This window comes from Anguilla anguilla, chromosome 16, assembly GCF_013347855.1.
Source record: "Anguilla anguilla isolate fAngAng1 chromosome 16, fAngAng1.pri, whole genome shotgun sequence".
Lineage (NCBI taxonomy): Eukaryota > Metazoa > Chordata > Actinopteri > Anguilliformes > Anguillidae > Anguilla > Anguilla anguilla.
In genome coordinates, this window is record NC_049216.1 from 36,827,554 (window position 1) to 36,845,364 (window position 17,811).

A 17,811-nucleotide genomic window follows, 5' to 3' on the forward strand; every position below is an offset into this window, starting at 1 on the left:
TGATCTCACACCTTAATGGGATCTGATGGCTATGGGCTTATAAAGCTTACTGCAGCACTCGAGGGAAAAGTGGGGGAAAAAAAGGTAAAGCTGAGAAAATTCATCCCTGACCCCAGAAAGAGAAGCTGTTTGTTTGCAAACACTGCAACTGAGAGGGACAGACAACCTGACCCATTCGACTGTTTGGGCTCACAACATTACCTCAGCCTTTAAGAAAAGACACACTGTGTGTTTATGAAAATAACACAGGACAGCAGAGCTGTATCACTCCTGTTCCCTAGGAGATGGGACACACTGTGTCTACATTCACACATCAGTCGCACAGCGAAACGTGGATGTTCACTTTAACCCTTTGAAGAGCGTGTTTTTTGTTTTTTTTTCAAAATTCAAGGTCAGTGTTCTGGAACTCCACTGCTCTCAGTCACCAGTAGTGATTGTGACATCAGCATTAGAATGTTCAGTTCAGAACATTCTAATCACATATCTGTGATCTCACACCTGAATGAGTTAAAGGCTAAATTCCACAAAATATACACAGAATATGTCGACGCTGTGTTCACACTGCCATCCTGTAACTCAGAGTGAAGAGCGTTTCCTTTAAAGAATAATCTTTAATCTCACGGCCCTGAGCAGAATGCTGCGCAGGTACGTTATCGGATACCTGTGTGGCGTGAGACAGAGGAGCTCTGTGTGCCCGGCATTTTGCGCCTGATGTGGCGAGGCCTTCTTTGTGACCCGTCTGCTCGGCCTCAGCATTTTTAATTAGCACAAAGCGATTAGTGTGAAGCTCCAACCAGGAAAGGCTCACAAATCATTTCCTCATTTATCTACGTTATTCCTGTGCTTAAATTACTGTTCACAGATATCTCTAAAGTTACATATGTACAGAACACTCACATACACACACACACACACACACACACACAATTACATACATAATCTGACCTGTCATTTCATACTAAACTATTTAAAGTCCTTTCACAAGCACAAATGCCTTGCAGGCAGTAAAGGGGAACATGAAATCAGCTGTAGGTGAGTGATTCTAGTTCAAAAGCAATGAAAACAATAACATCATAAAATACAGTTTTTCCGTATAACTGGTAGTTTGAAAAGGTTGAGTTTGTGACCCCCCCCTCCCCCGGGACCACGCCAGACGCGACCGGTTAAATCTCTAACGCCACGGACGGATCACAACAGGTTGATTTAAAGCCAGGAGAGCGTGAGACCGAACTCTGAGCCAGTTAGCGCCATAGCGCAGGAGCGAGCGCGTCTCTTACAGACTGACCTGGAGTGGAAAACCGTCCCCTTCTGAAACCGCTCCTTCCTGCTCGGGTGAGTCCTGGGGTCCGGGTTCCTCGGGTTCTTCTTCAGAAACGAGAAAGGGAAGAAGGGAAAGTGCTGAGCTGGCGCTCGGCGGAGGCGAGTGGCGGTGCGTAGGAGAAGCCGCTGAGCTGCTGGGACTGATAAGAGGGGGGGGTGCGGCACTGACGGGACTCTAACGCTCTCTGCCTCCGGTACGCTGCCCTCCTGGACTTCTTCACCACGTCTGACAAGCGGCCGCAACCAAACATCTGAGAGTCTTGTGATTTCTGCTTCTCACCCTCCCTCCCTCTTCCCTCTCTCTTCCTCCTCTCTCTCTCTCTCTCTCACCCCGCCTCGTCTTACTTTCCAAACAAACCTTGCTCCTCCCACTGTCCAGGTACAGCGGAAGGAATGTTCTCTGTCTCTCTCACTCTCTCTCTCTCTTTCTCTCTCACTGACTCTCCTCTCTCTCTCTCTGTACTTCCAAACAGTCACTCTATCTCTTCTCTCAGTCCCCAGAGAGTAAGTAAGGCAGCCCCTGCCCTGTGTGCCTGGCCTGTATGTTAGAGAGTGTTCCCTGCACGGACGGTAGGACAGCGATGGGGGGGGGGGGCAAGCCCACGGAACGGGGGGGCAGGCCTGGGTACGAGGGGGGGCACTCTGTCACCTGCAGGCTTCCTGTCACCAGCACAGCTGACTATGCAAATGAGCCCTCCTTCATGCCTTCTCTTCCTTTATGATGTCATAGTTGCCAGTCATATGCTAATGCAGCGGTGAGCGAGTGCGTGTGTGTGGGGGGGGGGGGGGGGGGGGGGCGGGGCGGGTATGGGCGTGTGCTTGCTGTTGTCATGGTTATATTGTCTGGTGAAGAGGTTGGCTGCAGGGAGAGAAAACTGACCTTTCAGGTTGTGTTTCAGGATTGTTGCCCCAGGAGACAACACACACTCACACACACTCTCTCTCACATACACACACACACACACACACATGGACACACACACTCTCTCTCTCACATACATACACACTAACTCACAGACACACACACAAATACTCACAGACACACCCACATTTGCACACACACTCTCTCTCTCACATACATACACACACACAGAAGCAGGCTGGGTGTATATGTATTCCTCTGTGGTGGGGGGTAATCCATGTTTCCTATCTTGTGTTCACAGCCTCTCCTGTGAGCGCAGCTGGAATAATATTCTTGTCGGGGCCCGTCCCCAGCCCCCCCCTACAGGCCAGATCCTCCCCATGTGGGGGTACCCCACCCCCAGCCCCCCCCCTCCCCGTGTGACCGCACGCTGGCCCCAGACGATCTGGAAGCACAAAACAAACGGCTAACCAAACAAGCAGAGCCCGTCGCCACCAGCCCCGTTATCTCAAAGGAGGATCTGTTCACAGGCATTCTGGAACAGCGCCCAACCGATCAGCCATCTCTGCAGGACAGTGACCCCCCCTCACCCCCCCAGCCCAGGCAGTGACCCCCCCCACCCCCCCAAAGCACATGATGCACACAACAGAATGCCTATTGTATCAATCTGTGGAAACAGAAAGTCACTAAATGAGCATGGCTCGTAGTTTTTGTAAAGGAAACAAAATGAAATCTACTGCTTCACATCACCAATCTGAATTTCTGACTGCATACCTCCGCTCTGTAGTCACTCCAACAATACGTCCTTTGAGTGTGCAGTGACGTCACATCCAAAGCCCTGACAAGCGCCCTGATTGTCCGAATGACTCATTTAAGAAGCGAAGATGCCAGCGTTCTGTGACTCGCTGTAAGAACAGTTCTGATTTAAAAACAAGACCAGGTTAGAACCTAGTATATGGCTGGACCTGACACACGTGATCCAGATAACTTCATAACTCGGCCGACCAATGATGTAACTTCATCACTGAGTCACTCAGTCACAGACATTCGCGTTTATAGGGCTGGCCCCGCTGTTGCGGTCCAGCCAATAAAGAACACTACTGAATTTTAGACCATTCCGTCTATTTTTTTTTAAATTTTTTTTTTAATGACAATGCCACAGTTTTGCTGTAAATGGTTTCTGGCTAATTCAGGACCGAAGAATGGCAGTGCCGTGTTCTAGAACTCGTTTTCAGAAGGATCGTCTGGCCTGGGAATGCCGCGGCTGCATCCTTAAGCTAGCAGGAGAGATTCCGTCTCCTTTAAGGCCTGAGAACTCTGGGGATTCACTGCAGAGCTCATAGCAGCCGGTCCCTGCCTCTCATATGACCCTTCCTGAAAGGGTTTCTGGGTTCTGTAGGCCTGAGGGTTTCTGGGTTCTGTAGGCCTGAGGGTTTCTGGGTTCTGCAGGCCAGGGGGCAGAAGCTTGGGTGTTACTAACACAGGGTTACTCTCACAACACACACAGCTAGTTCTGACAGCCAACATTATTTCTGAAACATTCGCCTGTTCTTATATTTCAATACACATACAGCCAGAGCTTGTGCAAGGTGTCAGATCAGTACTGCTTCAACTAGGGTCAAACAACAGAGCCCTGAGCCAGACATAAATAGGTCTCTCTCTCTCTGAAACATATCCGGGGGCAGTGCAGGACCTGCTGCCCAATTCCAGTTTTAAAGTGGGACAGGCTATCCCATCTGCCTCTCTGCATGTTTGTAATCAGGTGATCTGCCTCTGACTGCATTCAGGCATGACCCATAATAACCGAATACCTGAATACCTCTAACAAAATAAACAATGTATCATGGCACAGTTCTGTTAAATCAAAAATATTACATATATATATATATGTGGTTTAATTTACCCCACAGGAAGACGTCTGTTTCAAACACACACGGTTATTTCCGGAAGCTTCTGTGTGCTTCGTTCACTGCAGCTTTGTGACTGAGGCCTCCAGACTGCAGAGCACAGTCTCTTTGTAACAGGATGTGAGTAAAACATGACCCCCCTCCAACAAAACCAATAGAATCCCTTTCCTCCCAAAAAACCTGTTGAGTCTCTCCGCCCCACCACCCCGCCAGCCCCCCCAAAAAAACCTGTTGAATCTCTCCTGCCCCCCACTCCCAGACAGAGAACACCTTCAGACAACTGAATAACAGGCCGGACCGGGACGCTGAGGGGGGGCCCAGGTTCAGCGTTAGAGAACGCCGCTGCAGACAGGGAGCTTCCACCCTGCTTACTGTGCTCCAGCTGCAAATACACCTCCAGCCTGTGCATTACAGCCCTGCGCATACGCTATGCTCAGCCTGTGCATAACAGCCCTGCGCATACGCTATGCTCAGCCTGTGCATTACAGCCCTGTGCATGCGCTATGCTCAGCCTGTGCATTACAGCCCTGTGCTGGAGCCCTGTGCATACGCTCTCCGCAGCCTGTGCATTACAGCCCTGCGCATACGCTATGCTCAGCCTGTGCATTACAGTCCTGTGCTGGAGCCCTGCGCATACGCTGTCCGCAGCCTGTGCATTACAGCCCTGTGCTGGAGCCCTGCGCATACGCTCTCCGCAGCCTGTGCATTACAGTCCTGTGCTGGAGCCCTGCGCATACGCTCTCCGCAGCCTGTGCATTACAGCCCTGTGCTGGAGCCCTGCGCATACGCTCTCCACAGCCTGTGCATTACAGCCCTGTGCTGGAGCCCTGCGTATACGCTGTCCGCAGCCTGTGCATTACAGCCCTGTGCTGGAGCCCTGCACATACGCTCTTCGCAGCCTGTGCATTACAGCCCTGCGCTGGAGGCCTACGCCTCTGCTCTGTGTGTCACCAGGAGATCGTAATGGGGCAATTACAGGGTTTTAAGTTAAATATAGTGTTCCCCACTGAGACAAAATAGGAGTTCTTTGTGTACACAGTGGACAGTGAGGCCAAAAGAGAATGCTCTGTCCCGTACTTTGTATTTACCGTCACTGGTCCTTTGGGTTTGGGTTTTACCGGAGCTATATAAAGGTAAGATATGGTTTCGCTTTATTTTCTAAGTGCATAGAGTTGATTTCTATTTTAGTGACAAAGGGGAGGATTACATTTTTTAAAACAAAAAATTTGGGAGAAAAGCTACAGATCATCACCGCCATGTGTCAACATGCTGGGTTCCTACATCACACTAGAGGAGCAGAGCACACAGTGTCTGACTGATGCAATGCAGAAACAACACAGACACACTATAGTACATACACACTTAGTAGCACACTCTTATACACTCTGTAGCACACACACACACACACACTCAGTAGTACACTCTTATACACTCTGTAGTACACACACACACACTCAGTAGTACACTCTTATACACTCTGTAGTACACACACATACAATGTAGTACACTCTGTCTCAGCCTGCACAACCCTCGCCTGTCTGACTGATGGTACTCACTATCTTCCATGGAGCTGCGTGGCAGTCAGGCTCAGTGGTTGCTGTTTGGGGCCACTTGGGGGGGTCCCTGCTTTCTGAGACCCGCAGGCCTCCGCAGAGAAGTCGCACATGCAGCTGCGCTACCCCGCGTTAGCTGCAAGTGTGCAGCGCTACCCCGCGTTAGCTGCACGTGTGCAGCGCTACCCCGCGTTAGCTGCACGTGTGCTGCGCTACCCCGCGTTAGCTGCAAGTGTGCAGCGCTACCCCGCGTTAGCTGCAAGTGTGCAGCGCTACCCCGCGTTAGCTGCACGTGTGCTGCGCTACCCCGCGTTAGCTGCACGTGTGCTGCGCTACCCCGCGTTAGCTGCACGTGTGCAGCGCTACCCCGCGTTAGCTGCACGTGTGCAGCGCTACCCCGCGTTAGCTGCACGTGTGCAGCGCTACCCCGCGTTAGCTGCAAGTGTGCAGCGCTACCCCGCGTTAGCTGCACGTATGCTGCGCTACCCCGCGTTAGCTGCACGTATGCAGCGCTACCCTGCGTTAGCTGCAAGTATGCAGCGCTACCCTGCGTTAGCTGCACGTATGCAGCGCTACCCTGCGTTAGCTGCAAGTATGCAGCGCTACCCTGCGTTAGCTGCACGTATGCAGCGCTACCCTGCGTTAGCTGCACGTATGCAGCGCTACCCTGCGTTAGCTTAGCATGCATAAATATGTAATACACAAGAGTGAGCGTGATAACCAGACACGATAACCAGAAGAGAACAAGACCTTTGTGTTTCAGAGACACAGCAACAACACAAAGACTGGAGGGTGCTGAGCAGGAGGCCGGGTGTGAGGCAGAGCAGAAAGCGTGAACACGACCGCGCTGCACACCCAGCGGCGAGCGCACGCTCTTCAGCGCACTTTATCGCTCACGGTATTTGGAAGGAAAAGCATGCTTTGCATGGCTGGGCTCTGAGCCAATCAACGATCATATCTGGGGTCAGCTGTCAGCACGTGGGCAGTCCGAGTTACTTCACCATGGAAAGGACCCTGCTCTGTCAGATCGGTAGCTGAACTGAGGTGACAGTGATGTCATTCTTTTCAATCCCAGCATTCCCTGAGCTTGTCCTGGTCCAGTTTATGCAGAAAGAGGTAATTCTGTGGAGATCTGAGAGAACGCATTCTGTCCATCACTTCAGATCACAGCCCCCCCCCCCCCCCCCCCCCCCCGTGCTGTCTGGCTGAACTTCAGCCGCTTCTGTCTTTCATTTCTTTTCTCTTTGTTTTGGACTTTTTCCTGATAAGCAGGAGGCTCGTTTTGCGGGTGACTGAATTTGGGGAAAGGGTACCTGCTCTCTAGGCCAGAGAACATTCCGGAGTTTTGGCTCTTTATCCATTCAGGCTGGAACTCGACAAGTCTGTCCATCATGACCCATGCAGTCTGCTCTCTGGGGCAGGGCTTTCTACCGCAGCATTTTCTGTGTGTGTGCGTGTGTGTGTGTGTGTGTGTAAGAATGCTTGTGTGTGTGCATGTGTGTGTGAGCAAGCAGCGTTCAGCGCACAGAGCAGCAGCGTTCAGCACACAGAGCAGCAGCGTTCAGCACACAGAGCAGCAGCGTTTAGCACACAGAGCAGCAGCGTTCAGCACACAGAGCAGCAGCGTTCAGCACACAGAGCAGCAGCGTTTAGCACACAGAGCAGCAGCGTTCAGCACACAGAGCAGCAGCGTTCAGCACGCAGAGCAGCAGCGTTCAGCACGCAGAGCAGCAGCGTTCAGCACACAGAGCAGCAGCGTTCAGCACACAGAGCAGCAGCGCTTAGCACACAGAGCAGCAGCGTTTAGCACACAGAGCAGCAGCGTTCAGCACACAGAGCAGCAGCGTTTAGCACACAGAGCAGCAGCGTTTAGCACACAGAGCAGCAGCGTTTAGCACACAGAGCGGCAGCGTTCAGCACACAGAGCAGCAGCGTTAGCCTACGGCTTCAGACATTTCAAAACAAGCAACATGTTCCTGTTAGGAAGCAGACTCAGAGATTTGTTTTTGAATCCACTGTTGTTGTCTGTACTGAGAGGACAAAACATGAAAACCATGGCATGCATTATGAAAAACACATGGCGCAGGAAAAAAGCATTTATGGACGACAACGTCTGCCAAAGGTCCAAACAGTAATAAAACGCATCGACATACATGTTATTTTTTTATACAAAGACAAAAATGCTTTGTGTAGGTTATGTGTCTGCACACTATGACATCACAATGCACATAGTCCATTCTTCCCATCTGCCTATCAATGGGTTTTTTGCAGGACAAAGGAAGGGATTTAAGTTGGGCAGGGGAAAAAAAATTCTAAAGGTCTGGTAATATGTTCATTATTCCATTGCATTATTTTTTTGACATGATTCATTTCCCAAGCAGATTCCTTTATCTAGAGCAACTTAACACAGCTTACATTTTATATATAATCCATTTATACAGCTGGATATTGTACTGAGGACTTAAATCATTTACTCAAGGGTAGAACAAAAGTGCCCCACCTAGGACTTAAACCTGCAACCCCTGAGATGCAGTGCCACCTGCAGACATGTATTGATTGGTGCCCCTGAGGGGTGCATGCTCCCCGGCCCCAGTACTGTCTTACAGACCCAGCACAGCATTAACAAAAACACATCCAGACTGAACCAGTCATTTGCTTCAACATCCAGTTCAGTTTGGAGGACTTACGCAAACTGAAGCAATAACACCATGTTTTAGTGGAAGAACTGTTTGGCTATTTTTTCACCTCAATGTTTTACTTTGACGTGTCGTTTAAGACTGAGCACAACAACAGTCCTCCTCACATCTTTATTATTAACAGCAACTGTTTCCATGCCGCCTCGAACCCTTGTCAGCCGCGGCCATGTCAGGTACAGACCTCTGAACCTGTGATGCGTATCTGTTGGCACGCCTCCGTCTCCTCAGTCTAGTCAGACTGGGCTTACTGCCAGACATGCTGCATGTCAGCGACACGTCAGCAGTGCGGAGCTCAGTGCCCTGTATCCTGGGAGACCAGGAGCAGCCTGAGAGATAAGGCCTGGCTGTAAACATGGAGGAACATGGGTCCCCGTAGCATTTAGATCACACTGGAAGCCTGTAGAACAGTGTGGCAATTAAAAGCGCCCAGACCTGGTGAATTATTGTGCCTTTTGGGTTTCCATAGTTACCACAACAGAAAGCCCACCTGGATCACTGGACTGATAGGGGCAGTGCTTAATTTCACACAAAGCTGAGGTTAATGATGTCATCAAATTAGCAGTCAGCAGCTGAGCAGAATGTGGTTATCATGTGACCATCTTCGGGTGATTTGTGTTCCCACTGGCAGATCTGTCTCACACTTAACCCTGGATGTGTAATTATCTCAGCTGAGTGGTCTGTGCGCGTGCTCTGAAAGCAGATTAGAAAATGGCATCCCCCTTTCGCCCCTCGTTTGGCAGGGCCGTAGCCAGACGTCACGTATAAGGAGGAATCGCCTGTCAGACCTGCCACTGTAAACACGCGGAATAGGGTTCAGAGCCCCTGAAGCCTGGCTGGGAAAGGGTAACACTAGATCCTGACTCAGGCCGGGGGGGTGGATGGGGGGGGGGCTGTTCCTCTCCATTAGGGAAGTTGTCATGGGGACGGAGAGAATCTTCCACCTGGCTGGACTCAGAGGAACAGAAACCACTCAAGCAAACTGATCTAAAGATGGCCGCCAGCTGTCGCCATGCCAACCACCCAAAAGCCGACGCAACACGTGCCAGGGACTGGAAGAGGACACCCTGCCCTGCGAAGCAGTGAGTACAGCTGTGCCCCCCCCCCCAGAACCCCCCAAACGCAAGCTCTGTGCCCCCCACAGAATCCCCCAAAAACCAAGCTTGAACAGCTGTGCCCCCCCAGAACCCCCAAATGCAAGCACAAACAGCTGGAGCACCCCGTATCCAAACAGTGTTAATCACATCTCTGAAAGACCACTTTTACGCAGAAGAGCAAACCACAAAATCCACTTTCCTCTTTCTTTCTTTCTTTCATTCTTTCACTCCTTTCCCTTTTCTCTCATTTTCTTTCACCTTGTGTTATTCTTTGCAATCGTGTACAGTGCTACAAAGTGACTTGCGAGCTGAAATGTTAGCGGTGAAGAGATAATATTACAGCTTTTCATCTCAATCATCACCTGCTGATATTCTACCCCCGACACACACACACACACACACACACACACACACACACACACACACACACACACACACCATATACAGTTTCAACACAAATCTGGCTAAATTTCTTAATAATGACTCACAAAAGCCACAGGGTCATACAAATAAGCGATCCGTGGTATAAAAGGTATATTATATATCACCTCTCCCTGACAATCATTTAAAACAAACTGTGATAAACAGGTACAGCTGAAGCAGGAATCTAACAGATGGTAAAGGTGGAGGAAAGCTCTCATACCTGAGCTCCCTCAGGCTACTCACCTGCTCTGAGCTGCGCTGGCCCGGAGTGTGTGTGTGTGTGTGTGTGTGTGTGTGTGTGTGTGTGGGAGAGGATGGGAAATATGACTGCCCACTACCTGAAACAGACTGCTAGCCTCTGTCATAATGAGGGAGAGAGGGAGAGAGGGAGAGGGAGAGAGAGAGAGAGGGAGAGGGAGAGAGAGGGAGAGGGGAGGGGAAAAAGTGAAGTGGAGCCGCCATTCTTGGTCACCTTGGAGACGGATGCTTTTTCAAAGGGGTCGGCCAATCAAAAACACTGGCAATTGTGCTCGGACAAAAAGTCATGTGACGGCTGGGCTGCTGTTTGTGCAGAACAAAAAAAGGGGAGGGCCAAAGTGTAAGAGAAAGGAAGCGTGTGTTAGCCACAAAGGCCCTGCCCCCACCCCCCACCCCCCAGCCGCACCCCCCACCGCATCAACCACCCCCCCCCCCAGCCGCACCCCCCCACACCCACCGCACCCCCCCACCCACACCCCCCAACCGCACCCCCCAACCTCTCAGGCAGGTCAGTTTCAGTGGTGTTTTTATATGAGCGCTTTTGCTGACCTGTGTCAATCCCAGTAACTCCACTGCTAAATTGCAGCAGGTTTTTTTTTTTGAGGGAAAAAAAACTTAATTAAATCAAAGCTAAAAAACAAAGTGCTTTTTCTGCACAGTTAATGTGTTTTTCCCCCAGTAAACACACAATGGGCCTCATTCACAAAACTTTTCTTAAATTATTCTTACCTTTGTTCTGAAAAATGTTCCTACAAAAAAACAATATGAGATTCATGACACATGTGCAGACCTTTGTTTTTGTGTATATTCCAGGTGTATGGGACAATGAATGCTGGCTGTTTGTAAATTTTATGCACAATTGTGAACAAATACAGATAAGAAAAAAATTATGAATGCCGAAATGTTCATGGAAACGTTCTGACCCGCAGTTTACGATCAAATGTGATCGTACACGTTTCATCAATGAGGCCCAATGATCCTATGCTTGTCCCTGCAAGCTCAATACATAGAAATCTTACAGGCATACTATTCAGGATTTTTACCTTGAAAATATTATAAAACAACCATATTCAGTCATATCTATGATGCACTGGCAGTCACAGTCTTCGCAGACATTTGCTGACTGCCGGTGGGGGGGTCAGGTTAGGTGTCAGGTTAGGTTTCAGAGCGGCTGTAGCAAGCTACTGCAATGGCGGAGGTGAAGAATCACAAGTACAGCGAAGTAAAATGACAAGCTGACAGGGCTTGTCCAAAAACTCAACAACCTTGACATGCCTTTTCCTTGATGGCGACAGCTGTCGAGAAATAGAGATATAAAAATAAAAACGGTATAAAAATGGAGGTGAATGGGTGGGGTTGAGGGCAGAGGACCACAGCGAGGCAGAAAACCCTGCATAGTATGCCTGTCAGTTACAACACAAATACAAACTGCACAGAATGACCCCAGGTCTGAAACACCTGATGTTATTTTTCATATAATAATGGAGGGTATCGACCAGGTTAACATGCAGAAGGGGACATCCACTCATTACACTGCAGACATGCAGCAGACACACACTTATCCATATTTACTGACGCAACGCGGGTTAAGTAGCCTTGCTCAAAGGTACAATGGCAATGTCCTACCTGGGAATCGAACCTGCAACCTCTGTGTTACAAGCCCAGCTCTGCATTCATACCGAACAGACACATTCTGATGTGAAAATAAGACCAGGGAAAATGTTTGCTTGCACACACTCGATCTCGTGAAGACCGCTGAATTTGTGGGAGTGGTTCTTGGTCTGACTAAACTCTCTCCCTCTCGCTGCTTCATCAGTCTTACCGCAGAGAACCTCCGCACAGTTCTGCAGCTCGGCTGAACTTAACGGCCTCACACCCATCCGCACATTTCTGACAGATCAATCATTAACAGTGGTTTCATCATGAGAACGGGACAATCCCCCCCCCACCCCTCTCTCTGTCACAACACACACACACACACACACACTCAGTAGGATCACAGGTTCCCAAATTTCCGCCATTAATGAATCTGGAGAGTAAAAAGTGGCACAGAACAGGCAGCGGGGGCGAGATCGGCTTGTTTTCTCCCTGCTGCCGGTGTGGCTCCCGGAGGAGCGCACAATGAGGCTTTGTCCTCGCGCCGGCAGCGGTTTGTTCCGCCAGAGCACATCGGCCGTAAAGATAAAAGCCCCGCGGGGCGGAGAAAGCAGAAGTGCGTGCGCTTCTTTTTTATTATGGTAGCGCTTTTAACCCAGAAAGCCTGGGCTGGAGTGGCAGCGGATTGGCTGATAGGGCCACAGGTGCTCTCTGTAGTGACAGCGGATTGGCTGATAGGGCCACAGGTGCTCACTGCAGCGACAGCGGATTGGCTGATAGGGCCACAGGTGCTCACTGCAGCGACAGCGGATTGGCTGATAGAGCCACAGGTGCTCACTCACTCTGCAGTGACAGCTTGCTCGCATGAGAAAAACAAACACCACGTAACCATCAGGCCTGGAAAAGAATGCTGCCAAACCTACCAACCCACTGCTTTCAAAACACAAATTTCCCAGCAAAACATATATAATCAGTCATAAATATGATATGGGTTCAGCAAACTTTAGAATCTTAGAATTGCCACCTGATTCCCCCTTTGAAAACCAGGTGGTAATTCATCCATAAAGTGATATAACACCATATCTCTGTGCCATGTGCCTCTTAGTGTTTGCATGTCGTGTGTGAGGCACTGTAGCCCAAAACCGAACATAGGGCACAGACACAGCTGGTTGTAACATGATGATGTCACTTGGGCAGTAAATGCACCATGGCAACAGGGCGAAAGATTCCGTATCAACTCAAAACAAAAGAAAAAGTGGAAAAATAATTGCCAGCTAAAAAAAATCCACCTTTGTACAAGTGGACCACAAGTTTACCACACAAACGCACACCAGGACCAGAACTATGAGAACAAGATTAGCCAGCCTGCCCTCGGCCGTAACCAGAAGCAGATTCAGCCGTGTAAATAAAGGCGGCTTACTCAGCTCCTGCTTCACAGCAGAGAGAGGCCGTTTCAGTCAGCCCAACCCTGCTTTAGTAACCGGGGGCCCGGCTGGGCCGGGACGAGCGCAGGGTGCAGCGCCTCTCTCCGGTGATGTGGTGCAGCCCTGTGCTGATGAAGAGATAGTGGCACAGCCTCATCAGTGTTCCAGCTGTCTGCTCCGGCTGCATTCCCTAATGGGGGGGGGCAGGGTGGGGAGAGGCAGCAGGGATCTGGCTCCACAGGGTGAAAGGTTACTCATGTGCACCCGATATTATATCCTAAAGAGAGCAGACCTGGTGGGGGGTGGGGGGGGGGGGAGAGTGGGGCGGAGTGGGGGGGGGGGGGGGCTGGCTCCAGAGTGGCTGTCCAGTGGCATGACAGGGTGTGGCCCCTCTGCACTATCTATAGTGTATCTGTGCATGACAACATCAGTGTGTGTATGTGTGTGTGTGAGTATGAGTGTGGGTGCGTGTGTGTGTGCGTGTGCACGTGCGTGAGTGTGCGAGTGCATGTGCAAGTGTGTGTCTGTGTCTCTGTGTGTGTGTATGCATGTGTGTGTGTGTGTGTGTGTGTGCACATGCGTATGTGTGTGCGTGTGTGTATGCGTGTGTGAGTGTGTGTGCGTGTGTGCGTGTTTGTGTGAGTGTGTGCGTGTGTGTGTGCGTGTGCGAGTGTATGTGTGTGTGCGGGTGAGTGTGTGCATGTGTGTGTGTCTCCCGTTGGTACATAGGACAGCAGCTGAACAGATGACTCACCCAGGAGCGATTAGAGTCGGGAGTGAAAGATGGAGGAGGTCCAAACTAATTTAACACGCTGTTTCCAGCGTTAGGGAAGGGAGCAGAACGAACACACACCAACTCAGAGGAAGAATACCAATCCAGTGTCACATTCCCAGTTTTGGGATAAATGTCTCCTTATTCACTTCCCATGACCAATTACTATTGATTAGGCAATTTATTACCAAAGATTACCAAACTTATCATGGCGAACACAATCATATTTCATTCAAAAATGAAAAGCTACCAAAATAATTTGGGATAACAGTAGAAGACTGAGGCCTGCCGCAGGATTTTGGTTGAAAATAACATCGCAAAGCACTATACAGCAGGACGGACTGGCAGACACACCGTGTCTAAACCCAGCATGTTGTGCAGCTGCTCCAACCTGTGCCAGCTCTATACCAGCTCTATACCAGCTCTGTGCCAGCTGTGTACCAGCTCTATACCAGCTCTGTACCAGCTCTATACCAGCTCTATACCAGCTCTGTACCAGCTCTGTGCCAGCTCTATACCAGCTCTATACCAGCTCTATACCAGCTCTGTGCCAGCTCTGTACCAGCTGTGTACCAGCTCTATACCAGCTCTATACCAGCTCTGTACCAGCTCTGTGCCAGCTGTGTACCAGCTCTGTGCCAGCTGTGTACCAGCTCTGTACCAGCTCTGTACCAGCTCTGTGCCAGCTGTGTACCAGCTCTATACCAGCTCTGTACCAGCTCTGTACCAGCTCTGTGCCAGCTGTGTACCAGCTCTGTGCCAGCTGTGTACCAGCTCTGTACCAGCTCTGTACCAGCTCTGTGCCAGCTGTGTACCAGCTCTGTGCCAGCTGTGTACCAGCTCTATACCAGCTCTATACCAGCTCTGTACCAGCTCTGTACCAGCTCTGTGCCAGCTGTGTACCAGCTCTATACCAGCTCTGTGCCAGCTCTATACCAGCTCTGTACCAGCTCTGTACCAGCTCTGTGCCAGCTGTGTACCAGCTCTATACCAGCTCTGTGCCAGCTCTATACCAGCTCTGTACCAGCTCTATACCAGCTCTGTACCAGCTCTGTGCCAGCTGTGTACCAGCTCTATACCAGCTCTGTGCCAGCTCTATACCAGCTCTGTACCAGCTCTATACCAGCTCTGTGCCAGCTGTGTACCAGCTCTATACCAGCTCTGTGCCAGCTGTGTACCAGCTCTGTACCAGCTCTGTGCCAGCTCTATACCAGCTCTATACCAGCTCTGTGCCAGCTCTATACCAGCTCTGTACCAGCTCTGTACCAGCTCTGTGCCAGCTCTATACCAGCTCTGTGCCAGCTCTATACCAGCTCTGTGCCAGCTCTATACCAGCTCTATACCAGCTCTGTACCAGCTGTGTACCAGCTCTATACCAGCTCTGTACCAGCTCTGTACCAGCTCTATACCAGCTCTGTACCAGCTCTGTACCAGCTCTATACCAACTGTATACCAGCTCTGTACCAGCTCTCTGTACCAGCTCTGTACCAGCTCTGTGCCAGCTCGATACCAGCTCTGTACCCGCTCTATACCAGCTCTGTGCCAGCTCGATACCAGCTCTATACCAGCTCTATACCAACTGCATACCAGCTCTGTGCCAGCTCTGCACCAGCTCTATACCAGCTCTATACCTGCTCTATACCAGCTCTATACCAGCTGTGTACCAGCTCTGTACCAGCTCTATACCAGCTCTGCACCAGCTCTGTGCCAGCTCTATACCAGCTCTGTACCAGCTCTGTGCCAGCTCCATACCCGCTCTGTGCCAGCTCTATACCAGCTCTGTACCAGCTCTATACCAGCTCTATACCAGCTCTGTACCAGCTCTATACCAGCTCTGTATCAGCTCTGTATCAGCTGTACCAGCTCCATACCAGCTCTGTACCAGCTCTATACCAGCTCTGTACCCGCTCTATACCAGCTCTGTGCCAGCTCGATACCAGCTGTATACCAGCTCTGTGCCAGCTCTGTACCATCTCGATACCAGCTCTATACCCGCTCTGTACCAGCTCTATACCCACTCTGTACCAGCTCTGCAGCTTCTTTACTTAACTCTAGCGTGTTTCTTTTGCACCTCTGCACTTTGAACTAATGCACTTGTTGTACGTCGCTCTGGATAAGAGCGTCTGCTAAATGCCTGTAATGTAATGTAATGCACCAGCTCTATACCAGCTCTGTACCAGCTCTGTGCCAGCTGTATACCAGCTCTGTACCAGCTCTGTGCCAGCTCTATACCAGCTCTGTGCCAGCTCTGTGCCAGCTCTATACCAGCTCTGTACCAGCTCTATACTAGCTCTACACCTGAAGATCTTTGATTTCATGTCAAAAATAACACCTTCTCCGTAATTTACCTCCGGTATTTTCAGAAAGAAAAGGCACGATTACACACGTCCATAATTACGCTATGGAAATATGTCGCCTAACTCTATGCCTTCATTAACATAATCCAGTTTTTACTGCTTCACATGGTGAGCCAGAACGTTGACTTACTCGTGCTGGTGTTGACTTATGACACAGGAGACTGTAGGGGCTTCAAGTTGACCGATCCACTGAGGTCACATCTGCCGGGAAGAAAATCGCACACGGCATGCTATGATCCATCATCCAGTTAAAGTTTATAAGTCCTTGAACAGTGTTGCTGGTGGATACTTTAAATCACAACTTCCTAACTCTAATCGATTTAACATTCTTTTCATTTCGTTAAATAAAAAATAAAAACATCACAAGACATCTGCAGGACATTTTTTTCATTTACAGTAGTTTTCTGCAGAATTAATAACAAAACTATAAATATTTGTAGAGATTAAATAAATAAATAAATAAATAAACAACGTAATGCAAAATTTCACATATACTGCACACGCTCCAGCAGCTCCGATATTGTACGTACAGCTAGTAACTTCACCGAGCAAGCTTAATACCATAATAGATGCTGGCTAACTCTACTTTCTGTCGCGATTCAGTGTCTCTTCAAATAAAGCGAACGTTCCTTTTTCATACGTTTTTATTGTGAAAAATAAAAATAAGTTGATGGATTTGGTTTTAGTTTATATCTATGTTTTCATAGTAAAATGAGGAAATATGCTAATATTGAATGTTTTGTTTCCAGTTTAAGACTTATCAGCGAATAAGCAAAATGAGATGAGTTGTTGATACTTAGGGGACTAGCTAACGCGTTAACTTATTCCAAATAACTTGTTTTTTTGCTAGAAATTTCAAATATCTTACCAATTTACGATTTTCCTCCTGTCAATCAGAAGTTACTCCTCACTCTGCTTATTCCGTGTTTATTTGTACAGATTTGTCTAACACAGCAGGTTACTGCTACATTCTTTGGCTCGTCCACAGGCTGGACCTACGATTTTTTTTTGCATCACTCCTCGGAATCCGCATGCTGCATCTTAAAGGGATGAACCAAACTGGTATTTTGGCCGATTTTTAATTAAAGTTCATTACTTAATTTAGCTTACATAGCGAACTATACGTGACGATTCGTATACATTTGATGAATTAAATAATTAGCTTATTGTACATATATAATTCCCTAAGTACCTATATTTAAAAGTAGTATATGATTTTTGGTTGATAAATGACGTTGGGTTGCTAACTGGCTACCTTCCTTCCTTCTCTGATCGTTTGTAAACGTTAGCTACTTTGATATCTCAACTCTATACTGTTACAGGAAAACAGCAGCTAAAATGTTTCCATTTATCACAATAACATTGCTGTTTAGCTCGCCTTGTAATTTCTTTCGAAAGCTTTTGGAAGTTTGATACGGGTGGTTCGATGACACTTGCCTTTAATTTGCTTGATACTTCCTGCTGAAGCTCCTAGCAACAGGTCTACCCATGCCCCCCTCCCCTGCGGGGTCCCTCTCATAGCAACCGCAAACAAAAGGTTGACTGGACC

General features: G+C 49.2%; 1 protein-coding gene across 3 annotated transcripts in view; it reads right to left on the reverse strand.

The window, feature by feature from the left end:
- rassf7a (Ras association domain family member 7a) overlaps positions 1–17,276 on the reverse strand; it is a 39,046-nt gene extending 21,770 nt beyond the window's left edge. Inside the window, exons 1-3 of one of the 3 annotated variants that reach the window (XM_035396582.1) lie at positions 17,131–17,276; positions 16,393–16,463; positions 1,286–1,365 (exon numbers count right to left, since the gene is read on the reverse strand). The gene's annotated coding sequence lies outside the window, so the exon portion shown is untranslated. Of the gene's footprint in view, positions 1–1,285; positions 1,366–10,098; positions 10,225–16,392; positions 16,464–17,130 lie in introns of those variants that run through there. The other 2 variants (XM_035396584.1, XM_035396583.1) reach the window with 2 other exon arrangements.
- Between the last annotated feature and the right edge of the window lie 535 nt (positions 17,277–17,811).